The sequence below is a fragment of the Lissotriton vulgaris genome, chromosome 4_1 (assembly GCF_964263255.1).
Source record: "Lissotriton vulgaris chromosome 4_1, aLisVul1.2, whole genome shotgun sequence".
Classification (NCBI taxonomy): Eukaryota; Metazoa; Chordata; class Amphibia; order Caudata; family Salamandridae; genus Lissotriton; species Lissotriton vulgaris.
Window position 1 is genome coordinate 1,254,594,788 of NC_141691.1, and position 27,032 is coordinate 1,254,621,819.

Genomic DNA, 27,032 nt, shown 5'->3' on the forward strand with positions numbered 1-27,032 from the left:
CGATGAGGGGGCAGAGCTTCTGCCTTCACCTCACTGAACACATCACTGTAAGAAGCGTATACTACCGGTAGCTTGACATCCTTTTCCGCAGCAGTGGCTGCCAAAAACGGTGTGGCTAACACGGTGACATTAGCAGACATACAAGGAGTTAAATGGTCATTACAGGTCTCTGGTTCAAACTGAATAGTTTTTGACTGCCAATTCACCACAGGGTTATGTTTATGCAACCAAGGCATGCCCAAAATAATCTCGTACTGAGGAGCATCTATGATATTCAATGTTAACACCTCAGAATGCACATACCCTTGCGTCACCATTGATAACCCCAAATCACCAGTCCTCTCCGTTATCTGACCTGAGGTTAAAGGCTGCCCATCCACTGTCAACACATCTTCCGGCGTCTCCCTAGGAACTCGAGGCAATTCTAGACGTCTTACCAGACCTTCGTCTACAAAATTACCAGTCGCCCCTGAATCCACCATCACCATTACCGGACATCTTTCTAACTCATATTCTAACGTCATCACCATCACCAAGTGAGGCTCTGTTTCCTCATCACCCAAGGAGGACAGGGAGGTAAGTTTCCATGCTTGTTCCCCGTCTACTCCCGCTGTGCGGTCCTCCTTCTGCTCGTTATCTGGTACAGTTTTAGACACCGCAACCTTCTTAACCCTACCAAAAGTCCCTGATGCTTTCGGTTTAGAAGGACATTCCCGGACGTAATGCCCCTTCTTACCACAGTACATGCACAAGCCCTGTACCCTTCTGGCTTCTCTCTCTTCTCTAGACAATGGTGCTCTTAGAGCCCCTATCTCCATCGGTTCAGACATAGAGTCCGTACCCCCGGATACTTTCCTCGGGTTTCTTTCACCGAAATACGCTCCGCTTTCCCACCGTCTCCTGTTAGTACCCCTATCCGTTAATCTACTGTCCAACCTTAACACCAGGTTTACCATGTCCTCAAAGGTAGTGGGCTGAGGATCCACCTGCGCTACCACATCCTTTAAATCATTGTGTAACCCCTGATAAAACAAAGACAGTTTTTTCTCCTCTGGCCATGATGCTTCTGCCACAAGCCTATTGAAGGCAGTCAGGTATGTTATCAACTCTCCTCTACCTTGTCTTAATGTCAACAGCTCACGATCAGCACTGAAAGTGGTTGCTCTTCGGTCAAAGACCCTCTCAAATTCCTTTTTGAACTCTGCCCAATTAGACAAAAGAGCATCATCACGTTTCACCAACGGTACCACCCAATCAGCTGCATCCCCAATCAAATAAGAAATCAAAAATGCCACCCTTGAATGATTTGTGGGGAACGAGGACGGTTTACAGGAAAAATGCATGAGAACCTGTGTCATAAACACATGCACCTTACGAGGATCCCCTGAAAACCGTTCAGGAGTAGCGAATGGAATGGGTGGGGGTACAGTAACCTGAACATTAGAAGTCGAAGCGGAAGCGTTGAACCGATTACCACTCAAACGCTCCACCTTCTCGCGCAAGGCTGCGGTCTCAGCCTTGGAGGAGGCCAGCTCCTGCTGTACCAGGACCAAGGCTTGTAACACATCCTCCATGGACGCCATTGTTGCTACATATGAATCAGGCAGAGTGTATTTCTTGGGTCAGTGATTCTGTAAGGCTTCGCACTCCGCAGGATTCACGTGCAGCAACAATGCTCCACCTCCGGACCGACCGAACACCCTGAAGTATAAACACAGGGTCCTCAGACGATACGGCGAGGGAAAAAACTCCCAAAGGGGAAAAACCCAGAAAGAATAAAGAGAAGAAGGAAGGGGCAGCAGGGATAAAGAAACTGAAAGGCAAAAATACACGGGTTAATACATTGCTGAACCATACTCTCATTAGTTCTTACTAACACCATACCAACATGTATTCACCTGAATATGATTGACACTAAACCACCCTTTGCTGTATCTCCCGTCTTCCTTCCTGATCAATACAAAAAGAACAGTGTTACTATCAAGCCTGGTTGGGAAGCGTAAAGCCTAAAGATAACTGACTTACACATACCCCACTGTGATAACGTATGAGTTTGGAAAAAGGATCCCAAGATGTATATTGTAAGGGCACTTCCTGTGCTCAAATAAATAACTGTAACGTAACAAAGTTATCTGCTTCGAACAGAAACAGCTGAGTTCCTTCTTTCCATGTAAATACCAAGAATACCCAAACACGGAAGTGTGTAGTTAATTCACTACCACACTCCGCTTTGGTAATTGCCTAGTCAAAAATCCAATATGCAAAATGAACCCTATGCCTTGGGTTCGTGACGGCAGTGCGGAGGTCCTACAATCCCCCCCTGCACTCCGCCACTTGAAGGGTTGAATCAACACCACTATACTCGCCCTCCTATGAGCAAGTACATAAAGAGCGAAGCGCTAGTAATCACCAACTGTTTCCTCGCAGCCGCGAGGCGAACATCCAACACACAATAATCTCCGTGATTCCGAGAACGGAAAACATCAAATGTCAAACATAGCTCAGCACGCTAGCCAGCGCGCTGTCCTGTAAACAAATAAGCTGCTCCTGCAAATACCGGTCAGATTGGAAGACACAGAGCCTCTGGAAATGCGCTGCTCCGAGGGTCAGCCGCCGCCTTGGAACACAGAAGAATCACTGACACCGGACTTCCTGGTTGGCCGGCAGATATCCCGGAATCCCCGCCGGGAACTCTGGGTAATGTAGTCCCGCGCCCAGGACAGTCGGTAATTGTAGTTTGTAGGGCAGGCGCTTAGGGCTAGATCCTGACAATAACAGCCTGTAGCTCTATAGGCAAGTCATTCCAGATGTTCGCGGCCAGGTGGGAGAAGGAGCGACCACCCATCCTGGTTCTCTTTACTCGAGAGGTGGAAGCTCTTGCTGTATATTGTGAAGGGCGTTCCGGTTGGGTAGATAGAACTTAATCCTGTTTTTTAGAATGCTTAGGCCAGTGTTATGCAGTGACCTATGTGTAATGCATAACATTTTGAAGGAGGCTCTTTGCCTTATTGGGAGCCAATGTAGAGTTCTCATACAGGTTTTAGCTGAGTCATACTTTTTTCTATTGCAGACTGCCTTTGCTGCCGCGTTCTGGACCAGCTGCAGTTTTCTGAAGAGGTAGTCTGCCATGCCAACAAAAAGAGAGTTCCCATAGTCCAGTTTGCTTATCAGCAGTGACTAGACCAGTATTTTTCTGCCTTCTACGGGAATCCATTGGAAAACTCTTCTTAACATTTTTTGCAGTGCAAAGCTTTTGCCGCATAGGATTGTGACATGATTTTTCATGGACAGGGTATTATCGATATGGACTTCTAGGTTTCTGGTGGTCTGTGTTGGAGTGGGAGGAACGCCTAGGGCAGCTGGCCACCAGGTAATGTCCCAAAGCTGTTGGGCTCCACCGAACAGGAGGATCTCCGATTTATCGGCGTTTAGCTTTAAGCAGTGACTGTGCATCCAATTGGACAAGTCAGTTAGGCAGTTGAGCAGCCTGTTTTTGGTGTTGTCCTTGCAGTTTAGTGCTACCATTAATTGAGTATCTTCTGCATAGGAGCAGATGTTAATGCCCCACTTTTTACCGATGGTTGCCAAAGATGATACGTAGACATTGAATAATGTCGGGCTCAGTGCTGCCCCTTGTGGGACACCGTATTTGATCTTTCGAGGGGTACATGAGAAATTGCCTAAACATACCGATTGCGATCTATCTGACAGGAAAGGTTCTAGCCAGCGTAGAGCTTTTGCCTGTATGCCTTTTGAGGCAAGAGTTTTTAGCAGGAGGTTGTGTGACACGGTGTCAAACACCGCTGACAGGTCCAATAATATCAAGGCGACTGTTTTGCCCTGATCTACCTGTGCTCTAATTTCATCAAGCACTGCCAGGAGAGTTGTCTCAGTGCTGTTATTGGCCCTAAAGCCTGTCTGGGAGATGTCCAACAGATTGTTGGTTTCCAGGAAGTTGGACAATTGTCTATTTACCAGTTTTTCCAAGACTTTTGATAGGTATGGTAACTATGAAATAGGGCGAAAATTGGCAGGGTTGTTAATATCTGCACCAGCTTTTTTCAATAGTGGGGTGACCACTGCATTTTCACAAATTGTTGGAAATTCTGCTTGGTCAAGTGAGAGATTTAATGCTTGTGTAACTGCCAGGCAGATTACGGGGGTTAATTGTGAAAAAATATGGAGTGGACATGGGTCCAAAGGGGAACCTGGGGGCATATTATCAAGGGGGATTTTCTCCACTTTTTTGGCTTTAAAAGCCAAGAAAGCGGAGATAAAATTATCTCCCTATTACCTAGCTGTCGCTAACGCCAGTTAGCGACAGCTAGTAGGAGATAGCGACCATCTTGGGCCCCACTTTGCATGTCAGTGATATTTATCACTAATGACATGCAAAGTGGGCGTGCCAAGATGTTAGCGACTGGAAACAGTCGCTAACATTGCTATCTCCTATTACCAACTTTTGGAGATATTCGGGCTAAGCACGAATATCTCCAAAAGCTAACACCTGCCCTGAGCAGTTCTTAGCCATGTTATCCAATGGGAGGTGGATAACATGGCTAGGAGCATTAGCTCGGTAATGCATGAATATCGCTGACTTTTCAGCGATATTCATGCATTGCAGCCGATTTTTATCGCATTTGCGATTTTATTTATTTATTTATTTATTTACAGACTTGTAACGCGCTAGGAACTCGACTCCCTAAGGAGTATCTCCGCGCCTTTGGCAACATCTGTGAACAGAAGCCCTGACCAGTGTATAACAAATGCCCTGACAGAGCTAGTAGTTGAACAGAAAAGTTTTAATTTTTTCCTAAAAGGAAAATGCTCCTTACAAACTCTGATATCATAGGGAAGATCATTCCAGAGCTTTGGCCCAGCTACTGACAGAGCCCTTCCCCCTTGTCTAGATTTCCAGAACCTGGGGACACATAGCAGTTGTTGCTCTCCAGATCTCAGAGACCTCAAGGGGGTATAGGGAATGAACTTTTTGGTCAGGTAGTCGGGGCCTTTGCCAATAAGGCATTTGTGAATGGTGCAGCAAGTTTTAAACAACACCCTCTGTTTTACAGTGAGCCAGTGGAGTTTGTTTAGGAGTGGCATAGAGGGAGTACGGGCTGGGGCATTGAAAACAAGCCGTGCAGCTGTATTTTGCACGACTTGTAGCCTGGCCATGACATCCTCATTGGCGGCCAGCAACAGACCGTTGCAATAATCCAGTCTGCTTAGCACTAGCGACTGAACTAGAGTTTTCCTTGTTGTGTCAGGTAGCATGGGAAATACCCGTCGGAGAAGTCCAATCACATGGAAACAGGAGCTTACAACTTGATTGGCATGATGTTTAAGGGTAAGCTCCTGATCCAACTTAACTCCTAGATCTTTCACAACGACTCTAGGTACAGGGACTGGGCCAAGGTCTTGAGGCCACCAGTCAGGAGTCCAGAGTCGTTTGGCTTCCCCAAAGAGCATAACCTCAGTCTTAGAGACGTTACACTGAAGGAAATTTGCAGCCATCCAATGTGCCACCTCTTTCATTCCCTGTGCAAAGGAGTTACGCACCTCAGGGGTCATGGTTTTAAAGGGAAAGAGGAGTTGAGTATCGTCTGCATACGATACCGGGATGAACCCATGAGATCTCATGATGTTAGCTAGGGGTGCCACATAGATGTTGAAAAGCGTTGGGCTCAAACAGGTGCCCTGTGGCACCCCCTTTGAGATCTCAACCTCCTCTGACTGGTACGGACCCAGTATGACTCTCTGAGTGCGGTTGGTAAAAAAGCTCCAAGGTTTATCTGCGATAAAAATCGCCGCAGCTCAGCGGTAAATTTTTGTCTCTAACCAAGCAATAGCGATAATTATCGCTATTGCTTGGTAATATGCCTCCTGATTTCTTCGCCAACATGACTTTACTCACTTCCTCCTCAGAGAAGGGGCCAAAAGTTGGGCCGCTTGCCAATGGAATGGGATATATGTGTTGTTCGATTTGATCTTGGGAATTATTACAGAAGGAGGTGTAAATAGCGCAAAATAGTCTTTTTTTTCTTTCCTTATAGCTGCATTGTAGGTTTAAAGTTCGTTTTTATAAGTGGGTCTGTCACTAGGTGCTTTGGTTAATCTCCATTTGTGTTCCAGTGAGGTACATTTTCTTTTTAAAATTTTTAGTTCCGGGCAGTACCATTTCTCTGAAAAGTTTGTCTGGGTTTGCTATTTTTAAATGGCGTTGCACAGTGTTCTAATGCATTCATGATGCTATACTGCAGATGTTGTAATCCATGATCACTGGAGAGAACAGGGATGTTTTTATAATGAAAGTGATGTTGGAATTTCTCCACAGACAATTTCTTCCAGCTTCTTGTTTTCCCTGAGGTCTGGAGTAGAGGTCTCATGTGCTTTGTGGGTAGATTCATGGTGAATTTGATCATGTGAGTGGCTTTATGTCTTTAATGGTGGTGCTTTCTATATTGGTAAAGATAGGGTCCAACATATGTCCTGCTCTATGTGTGGGTAGTTCAATTTTCTGTGTCAGTTGCAGTATTTTCATATCATCTGCTAAGTGTTTGGTTAAGGGGTTGTTGTTGTTGTAATAGTGGACGTTGAAGTCACCTAAAATTAGGAAATTTTTGTTTTTGAGACAAAAGGGAAGGACTTGTGAAAGGAGCTGGGTACTGAATTCTGCCGTGCTCCCAGGAGGATTGTAGATGATTGCGCCACCGAGTATTACTTGTGTGTTTATTGTGAGTGAGAATATCAGGGCTTCATGTTTACCAATTTGTGTGGTGGCTTCTTGAAGACAAGTGAAAATATCTTTGAATAATATGCCCCCCCCCCTCCCTCTCTCTTATTTGATCTATTCTGGTTTAGGATTTTATACTCGGTGGGGAGTGCCGTTGCAATATCCGGAGTGCTGTGATGATCTAGCCATGTCTCGGTAAGGAAAACTAGATCTGGTTTGACTTCGTTTAGGGTATCCCATATTTCAATAGAATGTTTTGGGAGTGATCTTGCATTGAGATAGATACATTAGTGTTGAGATTTGAGGGGTTTCTTTGCATGAAGCGGTACGTGGGATTGCTTTGCATGGGGCGATACAAGGGATTGCTATCCCTTCTACAAGTCCGGCAGCAAAAGGGGCCCATGGTGGTCAGAGGTCCGACTTTAACACATAAGGGGAGACAATGTGGGAGTTTTATGTTAAGCCTCATAAGGTCCTTTCTAGAGTATGTACGTCTAGATGTTTTGTCCAAGTGGGTGGCAGGTGGGGCAGGGGTTGTGGCCCCTGGTCCCAGCCAGTCGCGGACGGGCGTAGACGGGCTTGCCTTAGGCCCGTTTAATTGCTCTCCACTGTGACATTACCTTATTGTACCACTATTTACCCAGGTTCAGTGGCCATTCGGGTTGCCCCATTGTTACATGCCTTTTCCCACACCTTTAACGCCATATAATACAAAGCAACAAAATGCCCTGAATGTTATGGTAAATTGTGGTGATGAACCAGCTTCTCCATCATCATCCCAGTCAAATGGCACCTACACTTGGATACTTCCAAACATAGGAATAGAAGCAAACCTCTAGAAAATACCTAATTTGAAAAGCTTATTTTGAACACTTCCACCAATGCTTTTAAATATAAATGAAAACAATAGCAGCGCTGTGCTCAAAATAAAATAAATAGCAAACGTCATTCCACGTGGCCCGGAAATTTGTTCTACTAACAGGTGTTTCTATACCAAGACAAAATTGTCAATTCAAAAGGAAAAAAAAGAATTTGTCCCCCTTATCTTTCAACCAAAAGTCTATCAAACAAACATATTTTACAAATAAATAAAACCTTACTTGATTTTCCCAATTACAGGTGGTGAAGTAGGTTAACACCGTTAGATGACTTCTTTTCAGCATCAAATCATCAAGTCGCAGAACGCAAGGGATGGGGAAGTTGATGGGGAATGTGAAACTGATACATTTTTACATGAATTACCATTCCTTCTCTTATCTGTGTTGCTTTCGCCTGGTTAAAGAAAAACACTGTATCATTTTCAAGTACTAACGTTCGCAGATTGTGTTTTGGAGTCATATCGCCTCCAGAATATCGAGCAATAATGAATTCTGCAATAAAAACAGTGGCTGCCAATGCAGGTAAGCGGGGTGAGGCGGTGGGGTGGTGCGGGTGTGGGACTGGGTGTGGAGAGGGTGAAAATGACAAATGACGGAATAGGGAATGTATAATAAATAAAAACATTTATCTTGTGCTCGCTTGATTACTGAGTCAACAATACGCCGGGTGTAAGGTAAGTGGTTTTATTTATTTTAAATTCCCTATCCCGTAGTTTGTCACTTTCACCCCCTGCCCTTCCACTGCCCCACTGCGCTTACCTACACAGACCTCACTAAATAAAAAGGAAATAAATTGTGATTAAAAGTAACCCTGGGCGGAGTTGCTTGTTCCACCCGTTTGCGATGCGTTTTTTCCTGTTCGGGAATGCATATTGTGTGTTCGGGATGCTATTTGTGTGCTCGGGGGGAAATATCTTGCAAATTTGCCCATGTGGGCACCAATGGGTGCGGCCATTTTGTTTTTCACTTGATCCGCCTGTTAGGGATGCGTATTTCCTGTTCCGGAAAGCGTATTGCGAGTTCTGGCCCCTTTGCGATGCGTATTTCCTGTTCACTAATGCATTTTGAGTGTTTGTGGCGGTTTTTGCGTGCTTGGGGGGAAATATTGCACAAATTTGCCCATGCAGTCGCAACAGGCGTGGCCATCTAGTTTTTCACTTTTTTGCTATGGTTCTGGGCCTGCTTTTCTATCCTACCTCAATCTTTTCAATCCTTAGTTTCTAGAAACTTTTTTTGGGATCTTTTTCATTTATTATCCATTTCTCTAGTTTCCTGATTCTATATTTGGAGTTTTTTTCTACTGTTTGTGTGTTTTTCACTACTGTTTCCCTCTTTTTCAATTACTTGCTTTTTTCATTTCTTTTACTTAATTTTTTAATTCCTACCTTTTCTTTTCCACCCCGAGTACCAGAACATTGCAAAGAGCATGGCTCGTAGCCGCATCCAGAGCAGTGACCGCCTTCCTTGTGGAAGGCGGTGCCCAAAAGGGGTGCAGGCACGGTCCTTATTTGGAGAGGCGGACGTGGTTGCACTTGTTTTTTTTGTGCAGCACCACCACGCCTTAGCCTAGGCAGCAGGCCTGGGTCCAGGTACTGGCTCTTGGAGCATCACCAGCAGTGAGGAAGGGTGCGCCAGGCACTGTTTGGCTGCTCTGGGGTCCAGCGCACCCATAACCAGCTTACGCACCGGTTGTCCGATATCCTGGACCGGGAGCAGGAACTGATGGACCGGGAGCAGGACCTGCTAGACCTTCTAGGAGTTGAGGTCCCGGGGTTGTTGAGTAGCTATTTAATATCACTACTTTGTGTTCTTCTGCCCGGTGATATATATTGCGAATATAATTTTTTTCCGACTAGCAAGAATGCTGCTGCTTACATTGCAGGTAAATTACGTTTAAAAATCTTCTGTGATTGTTATGCCACAGGTGCTTGGTGCTACTAATCTTACTTGTTTGCAACTTTGCGTTTGCTTGGGCTGATTATGTAAGAGTTTACTTTAGAGCAGTGGTTCCCAATCTTTTGACTCCTGAGGACCCCCACTGAAACACTACTAGAAGCCGGGGACCCCCAAGCAATTTGTACAATTTAAATTTCTTTTTAAAAATGCCTTTTGAAGCAGAGGCAATTTCAAGAGGGAGACAGCCTGAATTGGGTATATTGGCATGGACATGTATGCATAAAGCAGTGTATTATTATTCAGTGCAGGGCCAGACTGGGAACCACAGACGGCCCTGGCAAAGTGCTCGGCCGGCCCCTGCTTCCCACTCAGGGGGGGGGGGGGCGTTGGAGGTGCCGCCGAGCTCTTTGCCGGGCCCGGTTTTCAGCCGATTTTGGTACAGGGCTGATTTTGCAGCTATGCTGCAAAAATGTCCCTGTAACAAAAATGCCCCCCAGGGGCCCAAAACCCGCCCTCACCCATGCGGCGCACCGGAGGATCACCTGGTGCCCGCTATGGCCAGTCCGGCCCTAATTTAGTGGTACAAGTCTCCTGCTCCCCGCCATAGCAGCACCACTACATTCTCATTCCAGAGCCTTTGAGTGGTGACCCTTCCTTACAGCAACAGGTTGAATGATTGTGAATTATTAGCATTTTTACCTATTCACAGTTAAGAAGGTCTAAAATAATATACAATTATGAAGCATTTTATAATAAAGACATGCCACAAGGAGCAACGAATATTGTGAAAAATCTAACAAGATAGTGCACAAAGTGATGAGTCCAGTGTACAGAGCAAATTCAAGGTCTATATTAGGAGTTCATCATGGAAGTGCAAGAGATTGCAGGAAAGTATCTGCACAGGAGGCATATTGTTTCAGCGAGATCATGGAACAATGCTATACCAATTACCATAAAACCCTGTTAGACATAATCTTTAGTCACAGACAGCAGAACAACATTTTACCACCAAGGGGTGAGCAGTGCAGTTAAGGCATATTTCAGAGAGGCCTCGCGTGACACCTGACATGAGCCTCCCCCGATAGGATTCCCACTGCCCCGTCCCTTGCCAACAACAAACTACAAAGGCTACACAGAATAAGATCTTGATATGTCTGAATATGAAAACTTGACACCACATATAATTCACCCAAGGGCTTGTGGAAAATGAGCAATCAGACAGCAGCATGAAAATCCTACTGCTGATCCTGGCTACATCTATTTTTACCTGCCTGCCAAGTAACGGTAACCTATACACATGTGCCTTTCAACGCTTTATTGCTTTTATTGTATTGCCTGTATTTTCATTGTTGTGTCTGTGACTGCTGTTGTCTGTCTTCCCCCGCTGCCTGTACGTGGCCTGTGCCCCTTTTTGTTCCCTCTGTTCCCCTCGCTTTCCCAGTGCTCTCTCTGGCCGGTCTTTAATTCTGTACCCCTCGCTGCCCCGTTTCTCTGCCCAGTTTTCCCTTCTGTTCCCCTCGCTGCCCCCATGCCACTCTGCCCATTCTGCCTTCTGTTCTTAGCTGCCCCTTTATTTCTGTATTCTATATTTTGCCTGTGCCACTCGTTTTTTGTGCCCGTCTTCCTGCTGTGCCACTCGTTTTCACTTGTATTTGTGACCCTTTTGTCCTCTGTTCCACTTGATTTTCCCTCGTTTTTGTGCCCTTCTGCCCTCTGTTCCACTCGTTTTTGTGCCTTTCTGTCCTCTGTTCCACTCGTTTTCCCTCGATTTTTGTGCCCTTCTGCCCTCTGTTCAACTTGTTTTTTGTGCCTTATTGCCCTCTGTTCCATTCGTTTTTACCTCGTTTTTTGTGCCTTTCTGCCCTCTGTTCTACAAGTTTTTCCCTCATTGTTTGTGCCTTTCTGCCCTCTGTTCCACTTGTTTTTCTCGATTTTTTGTTCCTTTGTGCCTTCTGTTCCACTTGTTTTTCCCTCATTTTTTGTGCTTTTCTGCCCTCTGTTCCACTCGTCTTTCCCTTGTTTTTTGTGCCCTTCTGCCCTCTGTTCCACTTGTTTTTTGTGCCTTTCTGCCCTCTGTAGCACTCGTTTTCCCTTGTTTCTTGTGCCCTTGTGCACTCTGTTCCACTCATTTTTGTTGTGCCCTTCTACCCTCTGTTCCATTTGTTTTTGTGCCTTTCTGCCCTCTGTTCAACTCATTTTTTATGTATTTCTGCCCTCTGTTCCACTGGTTTTTCCTTTGTTTTTTGTGCCCTTCTGCCCTCTGTTCCACTTGTTTTTCCCTTCTTTTTTGTGCCCTTCTGCTCTCTGTTCCACTCGTTTTTTTGTGCCCTTCTGCTTTCTGTACCACTCATTTTTTCCTTGTTTTTGTGCCCCTTTTGCTTTCTGTTCCACTCATTTCCCCAGCCGCTGTGCCAGATGCAGCACCGCCCCCCTGACTGCCCACTGACCATTCGCTACCCCGCCAACCCGATTGTATTGTTGTGGTCTCGCTGCCCTTGCCCCAACATTCAAAGCTCTTGTGTGCTGCAAGGACGCATGGGCACTTCAATTTTCACTACGACAACAGGCACTCGAGTCCTGCGGACCCCCTGGGAATGTCTCATGGACCCCTTGGGGTCTGTGGACCACAGTTTGGGAAACGCTGCTTTAGAGAACTTAGGTTAGGTAATGATAGGAAGACTCTAGTCCTTCCTTTGTCCTCCTGTCACTAGGAGATAGCGGTGGATTGATTTTAGTTACTTATTAGTATTAGTTGGTAATTTGTTAGCGGTCTGTGTGGTGCATCCTCTGTTACGTCACAGTCTACTGAGTGCTGCTTACCCTAGACTTTAGTAGAACTGTTTGTAGTTTGTTTAGTGAGTGGTAATCGGCATAGCACTAGCAGAACATCAGCAGCAACCAACCAGCAATTTGGTGTATGCAAAAATGTATGCATGTGTCATCCATCTATGCATTTTTGAGGACTAAAATAAATGGAAATGCAGACTTAGTGAACAATTGGCCCATCTGGAATAGTTGGGCTAGCTCAGGTGGTACTTAGGCTTAGTTAGTATTCTGGAATCAGAAAGGAGCACTGCATTAGTGTTCATAAATAATAACTTGACGGTCCACAAATCCCGTGATACTCCTAGTCAACCAGATTTGATAGGTCAATTTTATTGCAATTGTTGTTTCCATAAACGTTTTTTGAGCATTTTTAAAAATATTTTTTTGTTTCACATCAATCATCAATGTTTGTCTCTTTCTTTCTTATATCTTTCATGATCAGTGTTAGACCTGACATCATTGGCTTGAGTCTCTCCTCCATTTTTTCTGTTTGCCTCCACTGTTTTACGATGTTTTGCTGGTATATGCTTTGGGCGCTGTGCCACGGCTGATCCGTGCCACAGCGCAAGTGCTCCCAATGTTAAATTGATGTATCTATTGTATCCATGTTTGGCTTATTTGGTTTACTGTCAGTCCCTAGTCTAGTGCACCAGGAGTGCCGGGGCTTGTAAATACAAATGCTGCTCGTGGGCTTGCAGCACGTGTTGTGCCACCCACAGGAGCGGCCTCGTAAAAGAATGTCTACGGGTCGGTCATTGCGAGACCCACATGCAGCCTAGTGCTGTCACGCAGGCTGCACAAGTATACCTACTTGCCAGCCCCTCAAACCTTCCCTTGACTTCATGTTAGCCACCCCTATGGTAGGCCCCCGGGCAGGGTGCATTGTAAGTATAAGGTAGGACACGCCTGACCAAGTTGGCATGTCCTAATAGTGAATTACTGCCATCTTCGTTCTTCACTATTTCGAGGTAGCCTGCTCTCCATTAGTTAGAATGGGCCGCCGGGATTATTAATGCTATGATCCTAGCTGGCTCGGGGAGCATGGTGCAATGTCGAGTTTGGTATCCCTGAACTCGGGGTTTAATTACGCATCCGTTGGTGTGGATGGTTTTTGGACTCTGGGTTTGAAAATAGCACTTTTAGAAAGTGTCTATTTTCTTGTCTAACCATTTCTGGTTTCTGCTGGTCTTGCGTGTGTGTGACAGGAGCTGGGTGGCTCCAGAGGTCTGGATGAGTCAGTGTGGGATGAGTGGGACATTTGCGTTGAGAGTAGGGGGAGAGTAGTTGCTGATAGCCTGCCCTGCCTGATACAATGCTGGCTCCACCTCCTGCCAAGCGGCTGATGGCTCTGTGCCTGCCATGGACGATCCTAGCCCCACCTCCTGCCAGGAGGCCGATAGCTCTGCTCCTGCCAGTGTCAATGCTGGCTTCACCTCCTGCTGGGCGTCTGAGGACCCAGCCCTGCTCAGTGAATTGGCCAGGTGCTACTGCCTGGCTCCACCCACAACAGACCCAGGATGTTGGGAAAGTCCCCTGCATGGACACAGGGATCAAAGCCGAAAAGGGGTATAAGAAAAGGACCCCTGAACCAAGAATTTAGATCACTTCTGACAAGGAACCCTGTAACCAAGGACAAGAGGCCTGCTGATCTGAGGACTTGCCTACCCCTTCCGCCAGTGTGCTGTTTGCTGGGGGGAATCCTGCAGTGCTTCTTTATTTTTGCCGAGGAACCAGGAGAGAGGAACTGTGTGTGTACTCTCACGCTTGCTAAGAAAATCTCCAAGGACTGGAAGAGTGCCAGTCTCCTGCTGAAGTCACAGGGCTAAAGGACTTCATCTGCTTAAAGTGCTATTTGCTGGAACCTGTGAATCCAGCACCTCTGAAAGAGCCGGCAACCTCGACGCCGACGGACGTCGCCGAATCCAGCTCGACATAGTGGGTAACGGCCCCAGTGTCCCGGGTCCTCGACGACCGGCCGCCGGGCCCGACCAATGCCAGCAGCACCGCCAGTAAGTGGGAGTACGGCTCCAGCTCCAAGGGACCTCGTGTCTGCACCGCTGCTGATCGCATCGACTACGTGCCCTCTCGACGCCGTGAGCGCTGCTCACTCTGTGCAACCGCATCATCGACGACGCCTGCTGAGGCCTGATCGAAGACGCGACGCCAGATTGCTCGACGCCGCTGATCATCGTGTGCTTCATTTTTCAAAGGTACTGTGTTGTTGGGGGTCCGTGTGACTCCGGGCTCGACGTAGCGCTCCTCGCGGTCGACGCCGAACCTTTGGATTAACTTTGCCTCGACCTCGTGTAGGCCCCGTGTGGGTTGCCCTGTTGCTAGGAACTGTATTGCCAAGAAGAAGATTTGCTTCGATACTAAAGACTTTGTGCTAAAGAAGAAACTACCTTTGAACTATCCTTTTTCCCTTCCCAGAGTATTTATTAAGATTGTGTACATTTTTGTAGTTATCTGGTCTTGTGCTAAGCCTTATATAAAAATACTTAGTTTTATAATACTACTGTGTCGTGTCCATTTGTAGTGTATTCACTTTATTACTGTATGTGGTCATACTTGCTTAACACACAGCCTCTGAGATAAACCTGCCTGCTCTGCCAAGCTACCAAGGGGGTGAGCAGGGGTTATCGAAGGGTGTGATCCCCTTGCCCTGACTAGAAAAGGTGTGTCCCTATTTGTCAGAAGTGTATACCTCTGCCACCTAGAGACAGCCGGTTCTAACATTGGATGCAGCGGTGAGGATTTGGACCTTGCATTTATGACCCATGTGCAGTGATTAGTGTGCGCTACATAGTGAAAGCAGACCATAACGCAGTCACAATCTAATTTGGAAGGATCCTATTTTTGGTTCTCCGTTTTTCTGAAGCTTGATTTTTTTTAACACTGCCATTTTTGACCATGAGTGACAACGGAGTCACTGCCCCTGTTGTTGTTGTTGAGGAGGAGGAATTCGACAGAGCGAGGTTAAACGTCTACAGATTGAAGGAGTTGAAATCCTTTTGCAAGAAGTTTAAAGTTCCTACCAAAGGTCTCAAGGCTAAGGAAACCTATCTCAAAGCATTGCAGGCCTGGTTGGAAGCCAGAGATCCCACTGATCCGGTGGTGGTACCGCCAGTGGAAGGGGATGAGGAGGCGCCAGCGAATAGGCCTGAGTCCTCTCCCGGAAGCAGTGTTTTCCCCAAAGGTCTTTCCCCTGAAGAACGAGAAGAAAGGGCGAAGTAGCGAGCATACAACATGGAAATGGCAAGGCTAAAGATAAATGGGCAGTTGGAGTTAGAAAATGCAAGAGGTAGAAGAGAAGCTGGTTTGGAGACCAAAAGGTTAGATTTTGAAAGAGAGAAGTTAGCTTTGGAGCGTGATACCAAGTTGAGGGAGTTGGAGATCCAAGCTAAAAAGTTAGAATTGAATCCCTCTGGTGGCAGCATCCCATCTGGGCCTGCAGAAAGTAAGTTTTACTTTCCCAAAGATGTGATAAAAGATTATCATAGGAACGAAGATATTGGTCAGTGGTTTAAAGCATATGAGTTGGCATTTATGGCCCACCAGGTCCCTGAGAAGAATTGGGGAGCGGGGTTGTGGGGTGGCTTTGTGAATGAGGGAAGAGATACCCTGTTAGACATGCCTGTTGCGGATAGGATGTTGTATGCTCATATGAAGGATGCTTTAATGTTGCGGTATGGCCTAACCCCCGAGAAGTACAGACAAGCTTTTAGAGAATGTAAGAAGTTGCCTGGTACGACGTGGGTTGAATATGTGTCTTATTTTTGCAGAGCCATGGATGGTTGGGTAAAGGGCAGCAAAGTGGAAAGTTATGAAGCTCTTTATGATTTGTTTGCTTGGGAGCATTTGTCTAATAACTGTTTTCCAGAGCTGCGCCAGCACCTGATTGATAGCAAGATATCTAACCCTAGAAAACTTGCTGAGGAGGCGGACCGCTGGGTCAGTACCAGGGTCCACAAGGGTCCAGTGGGAGACTCAGCCAAAGGTGGGCAGGGTCCCCAGCAGAAGAGTGGGGGGGACAAGGGTTAACAGAAGGAGTCTCAGAAAGGGCCCCAAAGTAATCCCCAAGGGAACCAAGGGAAAGGTTCCCAGCCTCCCCCTGAGAAGAAGCCAGGGGCCCGACGGGTAAACCTGTTCATAGGGGCCCCCTAACCTGCTACGGTTGTGGGCAGGTGGGACACCGGTTTTATGACCCCCAGTGTCCCAAAAAAGATTCGAATGCACCGCCGCGTGCACCCCCCCTTCAGTTGGCGAGTGTAGCCCTGGGAGGGGAGGAGATGGTTGTCCATGGTGGGAGGGGTCCCACAGAGATGTCCCTGGTCTCGCTAGGAGACATGCAAATGGTCCCTCCACACCCTCTGCCTAGTAACACTAGTAAATATAGGCAGTGGGTGACCATTAATGGCCATAGAGTGGAAGCCCTCAGAGACACCGGAGCGAGTGTGACAGCTGTCAAGTGTCACTTGCTGTCCAGAGAGCAGGTGGTTCCCCACGCATTCTATCCTGTGATAGCTGCTGACAACTCCCAGAAAGAGTGTGAGGTAGCTCAGGTTTCCTTTGAATGGGGGGGGGGGTTTCAGGCACTCTTCAGGTTGCTGTGAGGCCCGCCATGCCTGTCGATTGTCTCCTGGGCAATGATTTAGAAGACTCACCTTGGGCTAAGGTGGAGAGAGAGGCGCACTTGAAAATGTTGGGTGTGCCAGAGTGGGTGTGTGCAACCACTCGTTCGATGACAGCGAGTAAGGGTGTTGATGGGGTCCCGGAGCCTGAAAGTACGGCCCAGGACCCAGCTGTTAAGAGAAGAGGCAGGAGGCGCGGGAAACCGCCCCCGTAGTTCCCGTGGTCCAGGAGGAGGTAGACCCTGAGGGGGATGCCCTGGAGCCCACAGGGGAACAAATTGCCGAACTGGGAGACCTGCCCGAGCTGACCCACTGGCAGCAGGATGGTGGTCCCTCCAGGGAGGAATTCTGTGCGGAACAGAAAGTGTGCCCTTCTCTTGTAGGCATGAGGCAACAGGCCTCAGCCCAATCCTCAGGTGATCAGTCAGGGTCACATTTTGTGTACTGGGAGAACGACCTCCTGTATAGCGAGCCTAAGGCTGCTGAGCCTGGGTCAGCCCATGTGCTGGTGGTACCCCAGCGCTTCAGAGCCTTCCTACTGGGTTTGGCTCATGACGTTCCTGTTAGCTGGACATCTGGGGCAGGACAAGACCTATGACAGGCTTGTCACCCATTTTTATTGGCCTCAGATGCGAAGGGATGTAGACATCCATTGCAAGACTTGTCACACTTGACAGGCAAGTGGGAAAAGCGGAAGGAATCAGAAGGCTCCCCTCCAACCTTTTCCAGTGGTCAGTACCCCCTTTGACCGGGTGGGTATTGACATTGTTGGGCCCCTGGACCCCAAGACAGCCCTGGGCAACAGGTTCATCCTGGTCTTGGTGGACCATGCTACACAGTACCCGGAAGCCATCCCTCTCCGAACAGTGACGGCCCCCGTGGTGGGACGGGCACTGATGGGTGTTTTTTCCCGGATGGGGTTCCCCAGAGAGGTGGTGTCAGACCGGGGCACCAACTTCATTTCGAACTATATGAAGTCTCTGTGGAATGAGTGTGGGGTAACCTACAAGTTCACCACTCCTTACCACCCTCAAGGAAATGGGCTGGTTGAGAGATTCAACCGGACCCTGAAAGGCATGATCATGGGTCTCGAAGAACCAATGAGGCGGAAATGGGACGTCCTCTTGCCATGCCTGTTGTTTGCTTACCGAGAGGTGCCGCAGAAGTCTCTAGGGTTCAGCCCCTTTGAGCTCTTATACGGTCACCCTGTAAGAGGGCCTTTGAGTCTGGTCAAGGAAGGCTGGGAGCAATCTCCCAGGAAACCTCCCGAGGATGTATACAGCTACATGCTGGCCTTTCGGAATCAGACTCGGCGCTTCAGAGAACTTGCTCAGGCAAATCTGGAGGCCAGCCAGGAGGAGATGAAGCGATAGTACGACCGGAATGCCACTCTGGTAGAGCTTCAGCCTGGTCAGGAAGTGTGGGTCATGTCCCCTGTGGAACCTTGTGCGCTCAAGGACAGGTGGACTGGACCGTTTAAGGTTGTGGAGAAGAAGAGCGATGTCACCTACTTGGTGGACTTGAAATCTCCCAGGAACCCCTTGCGGGTCCTGCATGTCAACCGTTTGAAGCCCCACTTAGATAGGTCCGAAGTGGGCATGCTCCTAGCTACAGATGCTGGAATGGAGGAGGAGAGTGAGCCTCTTCCTGACCTCCTGTGTGCTAAAGAGCAAGACGGGTCAGTGGATGGTGTGGTCCTCTCTGACACACTGACCCTTGAGCAGAAACAGGATTGCCGCCACCTGTTGGGACAATTCCCGGATCTGTTTTCCTTGGTTCCGGGTGTCACTCATTGGTGTGTCCATGACGTTGACACCGGAAACAGCCCTCCTGTGAAGCACAAGGCTTACAGGGTGACTGACAAGGTTAGAGCATACATTAAGGAGGAGGTCTCCAAAATGTTTGCGTTAGGGGTGGTTGAGTCCTCTAGCAGTCCTTGGGCCAGCCCAGTGGTCTTGGTCCCGAAGGCTGCAGCGCCTGGTGCTTCACCGGAACTCCGGTTCTGTGTGGATTACCGAGGACTCAATTCAGTCACAAAGACTGACGCGCACCCCATCCCCAGAGCTGATGAGCTCATTGATCGGTTGGGGGCTGCCCGGTACCTTAGTACGTTTGATCTAACGTCTGGGTACTGGCAGATCGCCTTGACTGATGGGGCAAAGGAGAGGTCCGCATTCTCCACACCAGATGGGCTATACCAGTTCCGGGTGATGCCCTTTGGGATGAAGAATGTCCCTGCCACCTTCCAGAGGTTGGTCAACCAGGTCTTCGCTGGACTGGAGGATTTCAGTGCCACCTACCTGGACGACATCGCGGTGTTCAGCGCCAGCTTGGAGGAACACTTGCGCCACCTCCAGGAAGTGTTTTTGGCCCTGCGCAGAGCAGGCCTCACAATCAAAGCCAGTAAGTGCCAGATTGGGTAGGGTTCGGTGGTGTACTTGGGGCACCAAGTAGGGAGCGGCAAGGTTGCCCCCCTGCAACCCATGATTGATACCATCCTGGCTTGGGCGCCGCCCAAAACCCAAACTCAGGTGAGAGCCTTCTTAGGACTCACGGGTTATTACAGGAGGTTTGTCAAGGATTACGGTAACATTGTGCACCCCTTGACTTCGCTGACTTCCAGGAAGCAGCCACGAAACGTGATCTGGACTGATGCCTGTCAAACGGCCTTCTACACCCTGAAAACTGCAATGTGCACAGCACCTATACTCCAGGCACCCGACTTCTCGAAAGAATTTATTGTTCAGACGGACGCTTCAGAGCATGGCGTGGGGGCTGTTCTAGCTCAGGTGAATGAAGAGGGCCGAGACTTGCCTGTAGCCTTCATCAGTAGGAGGTTACTTCCCAGGGAAACGAGGTGGAGTGCGATAGAGAGAGAAGCATTTGCTGTGGTCTGGGCGCTGAAGAAGCTAAGACCCTACCTGTTTGGGACTCACTTCCGGGTTCAGACAGACCACAGGCCCCTCAGATGGTTGATGCAGATGAGGGGTGAGAATCCGAAACTGTTGAGGTGGTCCATTTCCCTACAGGGGATGGACTTTACGGTGGAACACCGCCCTAGTACCGATCACGCCAATGCTGATGGTCTGTCCAGATTTTTCCGCCTTAGTGATGAGGACTCCCTAGGTCAAGGGTAGTTCTCCCCACATTTCAGCTGGAGGGGACACGTGTTAGACCTGACATCATTGGCTTGAGTCTCTCCTCCATTTTTTCTGTTTGCCTCCACGGTTTTACGATGTTTTGCTGGTATATGCTTTGGGCGCTGTGCCACGGCTGATCCGTGCCACAGCGCAAGTGCTCCCTATGTTAAATTGATGTATCTATTGTATCCATGTTTGGCTTATTTGGTTTACTGTCAGTCCCTAGTCTAGTGCACCAGGAGTGCCGGGGCTTGTAAATACAAATGCCTCTCGTGGGCTTGCAGCACGTGTTGTGCCACCCACAGGAGCGGCCTCATAAAAGAATGTCTACGGGTCGGTCATTGCGAGACCCACGTGCAGCCTAGTGCTGTCACGCAGGCTGCACAAGTATACCTACTTGCCAGCCCCTCAAACCTTCCCTTGACTTTATGTTAGCCACCCCTATGGTAGGCCCGCGGGCAGGGTGCATTGTAAGTATAAGGTAGGACACGCCTGACCAAGTTGGCATGTCCTAATAGTGAATTACCGCCATCTTCGTTCTTCACTATTTCGAGGTAGCCTGCTCTCCATTAGTTAGAATGGGCCGCCGGGATTATTAATGCTATGATCCTAGTTGGCTCAGGGAGCATGGTGCAATGTCGAGTTTGGTATCCCTGAACTCGGGGTTTAATTACGCATCCGTTGGTGTGGATGGTTTTTGGACTCTGGGTTTGAAAATAGCACTTTTAGAAAGTGTCTATTTTCTTGTCTAACCATTTCTGGTTTCTGCTGGTCTTGCGTGTGTGTGACAGGAGCTGGGTGGCTCCAGAGGTCTAGATGAGTCAGTGTGGGATGAGTGGGACATTTGCGTTAAGAGTAGTGGGAGAGTAGTTGCTGATAGCCTACACTGCCTGATACAATGCTGGCTCCACCTCCTGCCAAGCGGCTGATGGCTCTGTGCCTGCCATGGACGATCCTAGCCCCACCTCCTGCCAGGAGGCCGATAGCTCCGCTCCTGCCAGTGTCAATGCTGGCTCCACCTCCTGCTGGGCGTCTGAGGACCCAGCCCTGCTCAGTGAATAGGCCAGGTGCTACTGCCTGGCTCCACCCACAACAGACCCAGGATGTTGGGAAAGTCCCCTGCATGGACAAAGGGATCAAAGCCGAAAAGGGGTATAAGAGAAGGACCCCTGAACCAAGAATTTAGATCACTTCTGACAAGGAACCCTGTAACCAAGGACAAGAGGCCTGCTGATCTGAGGACTTGCCTACCCCTTCTGCCAGTGTGCTGTTTGCTGGGGGGAATCCTGCAGTGCTTCTTTATTTTTGCCGAGGAACCAGGAGAGAGGAACTGTGTGTGTACTCTCACGCTTGCTAAGAAAATCTCCAAGGACTGGAAGAGTGCCAGTCTCCTGCTGAAGTCACAGGGCTAAAGGACTTCATCTGCTTAAAGTGCTATTTGCTGGCACCTGTGAATCCAGCACCTCTGAAAGAGCCGGCAACCTCGACGCCGACGGACATCGCCGAATCCAGCTCGACATAGTGGGTAACGGCCCCAGTGTCCCGCTTCCTCGATGACCGGCCGCCGGGCCCGACCGACGCCAGCAGCACCGCCAGTAAGTGGGAGTATGGCTCCAGCTCCAAGGGACCTCGTGTCTGCTCCGCTGCTGATCGCATCGACTGCGTGCCCTCTCGACGCCGTGAGCGCTGCTCACTCTGTGCAACCGCATCATCGACGACGCCTGCTGAGGCCTGATCGACACCGAAGACGCAACGCCAGATTGCTCGACGCCGCTGATCATCGTGTGCTTCATTTTTCAAAGGTACTGTGTTGTTGGGGGTCCGTGTGACTCCGGGCTCGACGTAGCGCTCCTCGCGGTCGACGCTGAACCTTTGGATTAACTTTGCCTCGACGTCGTGTAGCCCCCGTGTGGGTTACCCTGTTGCTAAGAACTGTATTGCCAAGAAGAAGATTTGCTTCGATACTAAAGACTTTGTGCTAAAGAAGAAACTACCTTTGAACTATCCTTTTTCCTTTCTAGGAGTATTTATTAAGATTGTGTACATTTTTGTCGTTATCTGGTCTTGTGCTAAGCCTTATATAAAAATACTTATTTTTATAATACTACTGTGTCGTGTCCATTTGTAGTGTATTCACTTTATTACTGTATGTGGTCATAATTGCTTAACACACAGCCTCTGAGATAAGCCTGTCTGCTCTGCCAAGCTACCAAGGGGGTGAGCAGGGGTTATCGAAGGGTGTGATCCCCTTGCCCTGACTAGAAAAGGTGTGTCCCTATTTGTCAGAAGTGTATACCTCTGCCGACTAGAGACAGCCGGTTCTAACAATCAGCACCAGGGGCAAGAAGACGGGGTTGTTGGAGTCTGAGAGAGCGGCTGCAAAAGATGTTGGCCAGGACCGCTCCTCTACCGAGGGCTCTGCTGCTGGCCCCAATAAGTCCTCCTGTTGTTAGTATTAATAATTATACTTTCCTAACCTTTACAGCACCTTATTTTTTCCGAACTATAATTTTCGTTTCCTAATTCTATTTTTTTACCAATTCTTTTTTGATCTAGACTATCTGTTTTTAAATTATTGTTATAACTGCCTCTAACTGCCTCTGCTATGATTCTCTGTACTACTACTATTAGTCTGTCTGTAGCTAAGCTTGCCTGGTTGGCCACTCTTTACTTAGAAGGTTTTAAAACTCAGATTCACCAATAGCTTTAACCGGTGAGTCCAGTCCTTTGGGTGTTCCCCTTTTAGTCTTCTTCATCTTGAGGCTTTTAGACAATTCCCACCAACAAAATGCCCAACCAAATATTTTACTATTTTTGATAGGATAAGACATACTACTACTAGTCTACTCTAATCTAGTACCTGGTTTGTACTAGTGATGTATGTTGTATATGTATGTATTACCTTTGTTTCAATCTTGCTAGTGAAAATGAATAAATAGGGGGAAGTGTATATGGTATCTAAAAAATGTGCAATATTTTTTCTTTGTTGTAAATATTTTTGTCCACCCTAAGCGTGGAAGGGTATACTCAGATGTGAGTCCCTTGCTCATTGCACCATCAGGATTCAAGCAAGCCGGGCCGAAGACGGCTGAAATGTCAGAAACCGGTCCCCGGTAGCTTGTTTCCTTCCCAGTGTAAGAATTGGCTTTTGAAATTTGGTTTGCCCTGTTCCCATCATGCACTGGGACAGGAACAGACTAATTTGCATACAGCCAGGTTCTGAAACTGGGATGGTGCAGTGAGCTAAAAAACGGTGTTGGATCTAGCCCTGATCTCTTGACTGGGTGAGAGTATTCTGTTTAATTCAGAGACTCTGTCCCTCACCACCCCTTGTTGTAAATATTTTTGTCCACCCTAAGCGTGGAAGGGTATACTCAGATGTGAGTCCCTTGCTCATTGCACCATCAGGATTCAAGCAAGCCGGGCCGAAGACGGCTGAAATGCCAGAAACCGGTCCCCGGTAGCTTGTTTCCTTCCCAGTGTAAGAATTGGCTTTTGTAGTTTGGTTTGCCCTGTTCCCATCATGCACTGGGACAGGAACAGACTAATTTGCATACAGCCAGGTTCTGAAACTGGGATGGTGCAGTGAGCTAAAAAACGGTGTTGGATCTAGCCCTGATCTCTTGACTGGGTGAGAGTATTCTATTTAATTCAGAGACTCTGTCCCTCACCACCCCTTGTTGTAAATATTTTTGTCCACCCTAAGCGTGGAAGGGTATACTCAGATGTGAGTCCCTTGCTCATTGCACCATCAGGATTCAAGCAAGCCGGGCCGAAGACGGCTGAAATGCCAGAAACCGGTCCCCGGTAGCTTGTTTCCTTCCCAGTGTAAGAATTGGCTTTTGTAGTTTGGTTTGCCCTGTTCCCATCATGCACTGGGACAGGAACAGACTAATTTGCATACAGCCAGGTTCTGAAACTGGGATGGTGCAGTGAGCTAAAAAACGGTGTTGGATCTAGCCCTGATCTCTTGACTGGGTGAGAGTATTCTATTTAATTCAGAGACTCTGTCCCTCACCACCCCTTGTTGTAAATATTTTTGTCCACCCTAAGCGTGGAAGGGTATACTCAGATGTGAGTCCCTTGCTCATTGCACCATCAGGATTCAAGCAAGCCGGGCCGAAGACGGCTGAAATGCCAGAAACCGGTCCCCGGTAGCTTGTTTCCTTCCCAGTGTAAGAATTGGCTTTTGTAGTTTGGTTTGCCCTGTTCCCATCATGCACTGGGACAGGAACAGACTAATTTGCATACAGCCAGGTTCTGAAACTGGGATGGTGAAGTGAGCTAAAAAACGGTGTTGGATCTAGCCCTGATCTCTTGACTGGGTGAGAGTATTCTGTTTAATTCAGAGACTCTGTCCCTCACCACCCCTTGTTGTAAATATTTTTGTCCACCCTAAGCGTGGAAGGGTATACTCAGATGTGAGTCCCTTGCTCGTTGCACCATCCGGATTCAAGCAAGCCGGGCCGAAGACGGCTGAAATGCCAGAAACCGGTCCCCGGTAGCTTGTTTCCTTCCCAGTGTAAGAATTGGCTTTTGTAGTTTGGTTTGCCCTGTTCCCATCATGCACTGGTACAGTAACAGACTAATTTGCATACAGCCAGGTTCTGAAACTGGGATGGTGCAGTGAGCTAAAAAACGGTGTTGGATCTAGCCCTGATCTCTTGACTGGGTGAGATTATTCTGTTTAATTCAGAGACTCTGTCCCTCACCACCCCTTGTTGTAAATATTTTTGTCCACCCTAAGCGTGGAAGGGTATACTCAGATGTGAGTCCCTTGCTCATTGCACCATCAGGATTCAAGCAAGCCGGGCCGAAGACGGCTGAAATGCCAGAAACCGGTCCCCGGTAGCTTGTTTCCTTCCCAGTGTAAGAATTGGCTTTTGTAGTTTGGTTTGCCCTGTTCCCATCATGCACTGGGACAGGAACAGACTAATTTGCATACAGCCAGGTTCTGAAACTGGGATGGTGCAGTGAGCTAAAAAACGGTGTTGGATCTAGCCCTGATCTCTTGACTGGGTGAGAGTATTCTGTTTAATTTAGAGACTCTGTCCCTCACCACCCCTTGTTGTCAATATTTTTTCTAGGCATACTGACTCCAGTGCCGTGGCCAGCGGCGAAGGCGAAGCGGCCAGTAAGGAGGGAGCAGTAGATGAGGCTGCTGCAGGACTTGAGCAGGCAGCAGTGACGGGAGGTGGTGATTTATATTGCTTACTTATTGACTTTACACTCGCTACAAGGGTCTACACTGTGCTATTGAGAGAGACTACGTTTTTATGAACAACGGTTGAAGAAGAAACCCTTTACTTAGCATTAGCAATAGAATTCGTGGCAGGAGTTGAATAACTAGTATAGGCCTCTTCTATCTGACTTCAACTCAGCTGTGGAAGTTTTATGGAGAAGACTAAGCGTCAGATCAGATGACTTTGATAAATGGGTTGAACGAAAAGGGAAAGAAGGGTTGAAGGTGGAAGAACGGTTGAGATGTAATATTTATGACTGTCAGAGAAGGATAAGCTGGATGCATGCATAGGTGGATGATAGGAAGGAATCAGATGCATGGGTGGTTGAAGGATGGGTGGAAGGTGAAAGAAAAGATGCCTGCCTGGGTGAGGGAAACTGTATGGGTGGATAGCAAGAATACTCCGGGGTGTTTCATGGGTGGTGGTTTAAAAAAAAGTTTGTTGTTGGTGAAACAAACTAAGGTTTGTTGAGAGATTAAGAAAAACAATAGACATGTTTACTTTGAATGGATGGATGTTTGGATGGTATACTATTCATCATGGATAGCATAGGTGCAGACTGTCACTGGATGAAGAGTCTTAGGGCATCATTAGGATGGCAGGCGGACTTTGTCCGCCCGCCATCCTGACGTAGAAAGGGACCGCCTGCCATAAGTGCAGCGGTCCCGTGGGGGTCATTAGGATGCGCCTGCCACACTGGTGGGCGCATCCTACATTCTTGACATTATGGCAAAAAGGCATGTTGTGCATTTTCATGCACAACGTGGCAGGCACTGCGCAGTGCCTGCCATGTTGTGCATGAAAATACAGGGCCCCCATGTGCACCACCCGCCACACATTTTCCTGGGGGCCAGCTACGGGCCCCCAATGGTAAGGACTGTATGCTTTTCCGTGGCAGCAACGGAATGCATCTCCGCATGCATTATAATATGGATGGCAGTGTCTAACAGACATCTCCACCATGTTAAAACCTCTTCCGCCCGGTCGACTCATCGCGAGGGAATGGCATGCGGGCGGGAAAAGATATTGGGCGGATCGCCATGATGCCGATCCGCCCGACATTCTAATGGGCCCCCTAGTTTGAAGAGAATGTAAAAGAAACAGTGTCAGAGTAGCAAAACCAAGGAGAATTGAACACAGTTGTATTTTCAGAATGCACTCTTTACTCACAGTAGTTTGCAAGCACAGCATAGATATTGTGCATGTATGTTTTTATCAAGCGCCTCCCTCCGACTCCAAGGCCCACTCCCTACCTATGTTAATTTATTTTCGACTGTGTCAGCCTGCCATGGATGGCCTATTGGCTGCATTTCTATTGTTTACACAGTCAATCAAAACAAAATCCTAATGGGGCCCTAAGTAACTAAATCAATGGCATGCGCAGCTGTCAGTCATACCACCACTACTACACTCATGACTCAACTCCACCACTACACAGACATAAAAGTCTGCTATGGTTGTTGTTGACTTGTTTATCTTTTAAGCCACTCATGATACACCCTGAGTTATACCATCAATCATCTCCAATCCTACTGACTGACTGCGAAGATATTATGTCACTGTGGTCATCATCATGGTGTTGTCAAACTCAGTCTGCAGTGTACCGAATAAGTCCAGATTTCATATTAAAAATGCAATGGATCGGCCTGCAGTAGAAGTACAATTTTGGTATTAAACAACAAGAA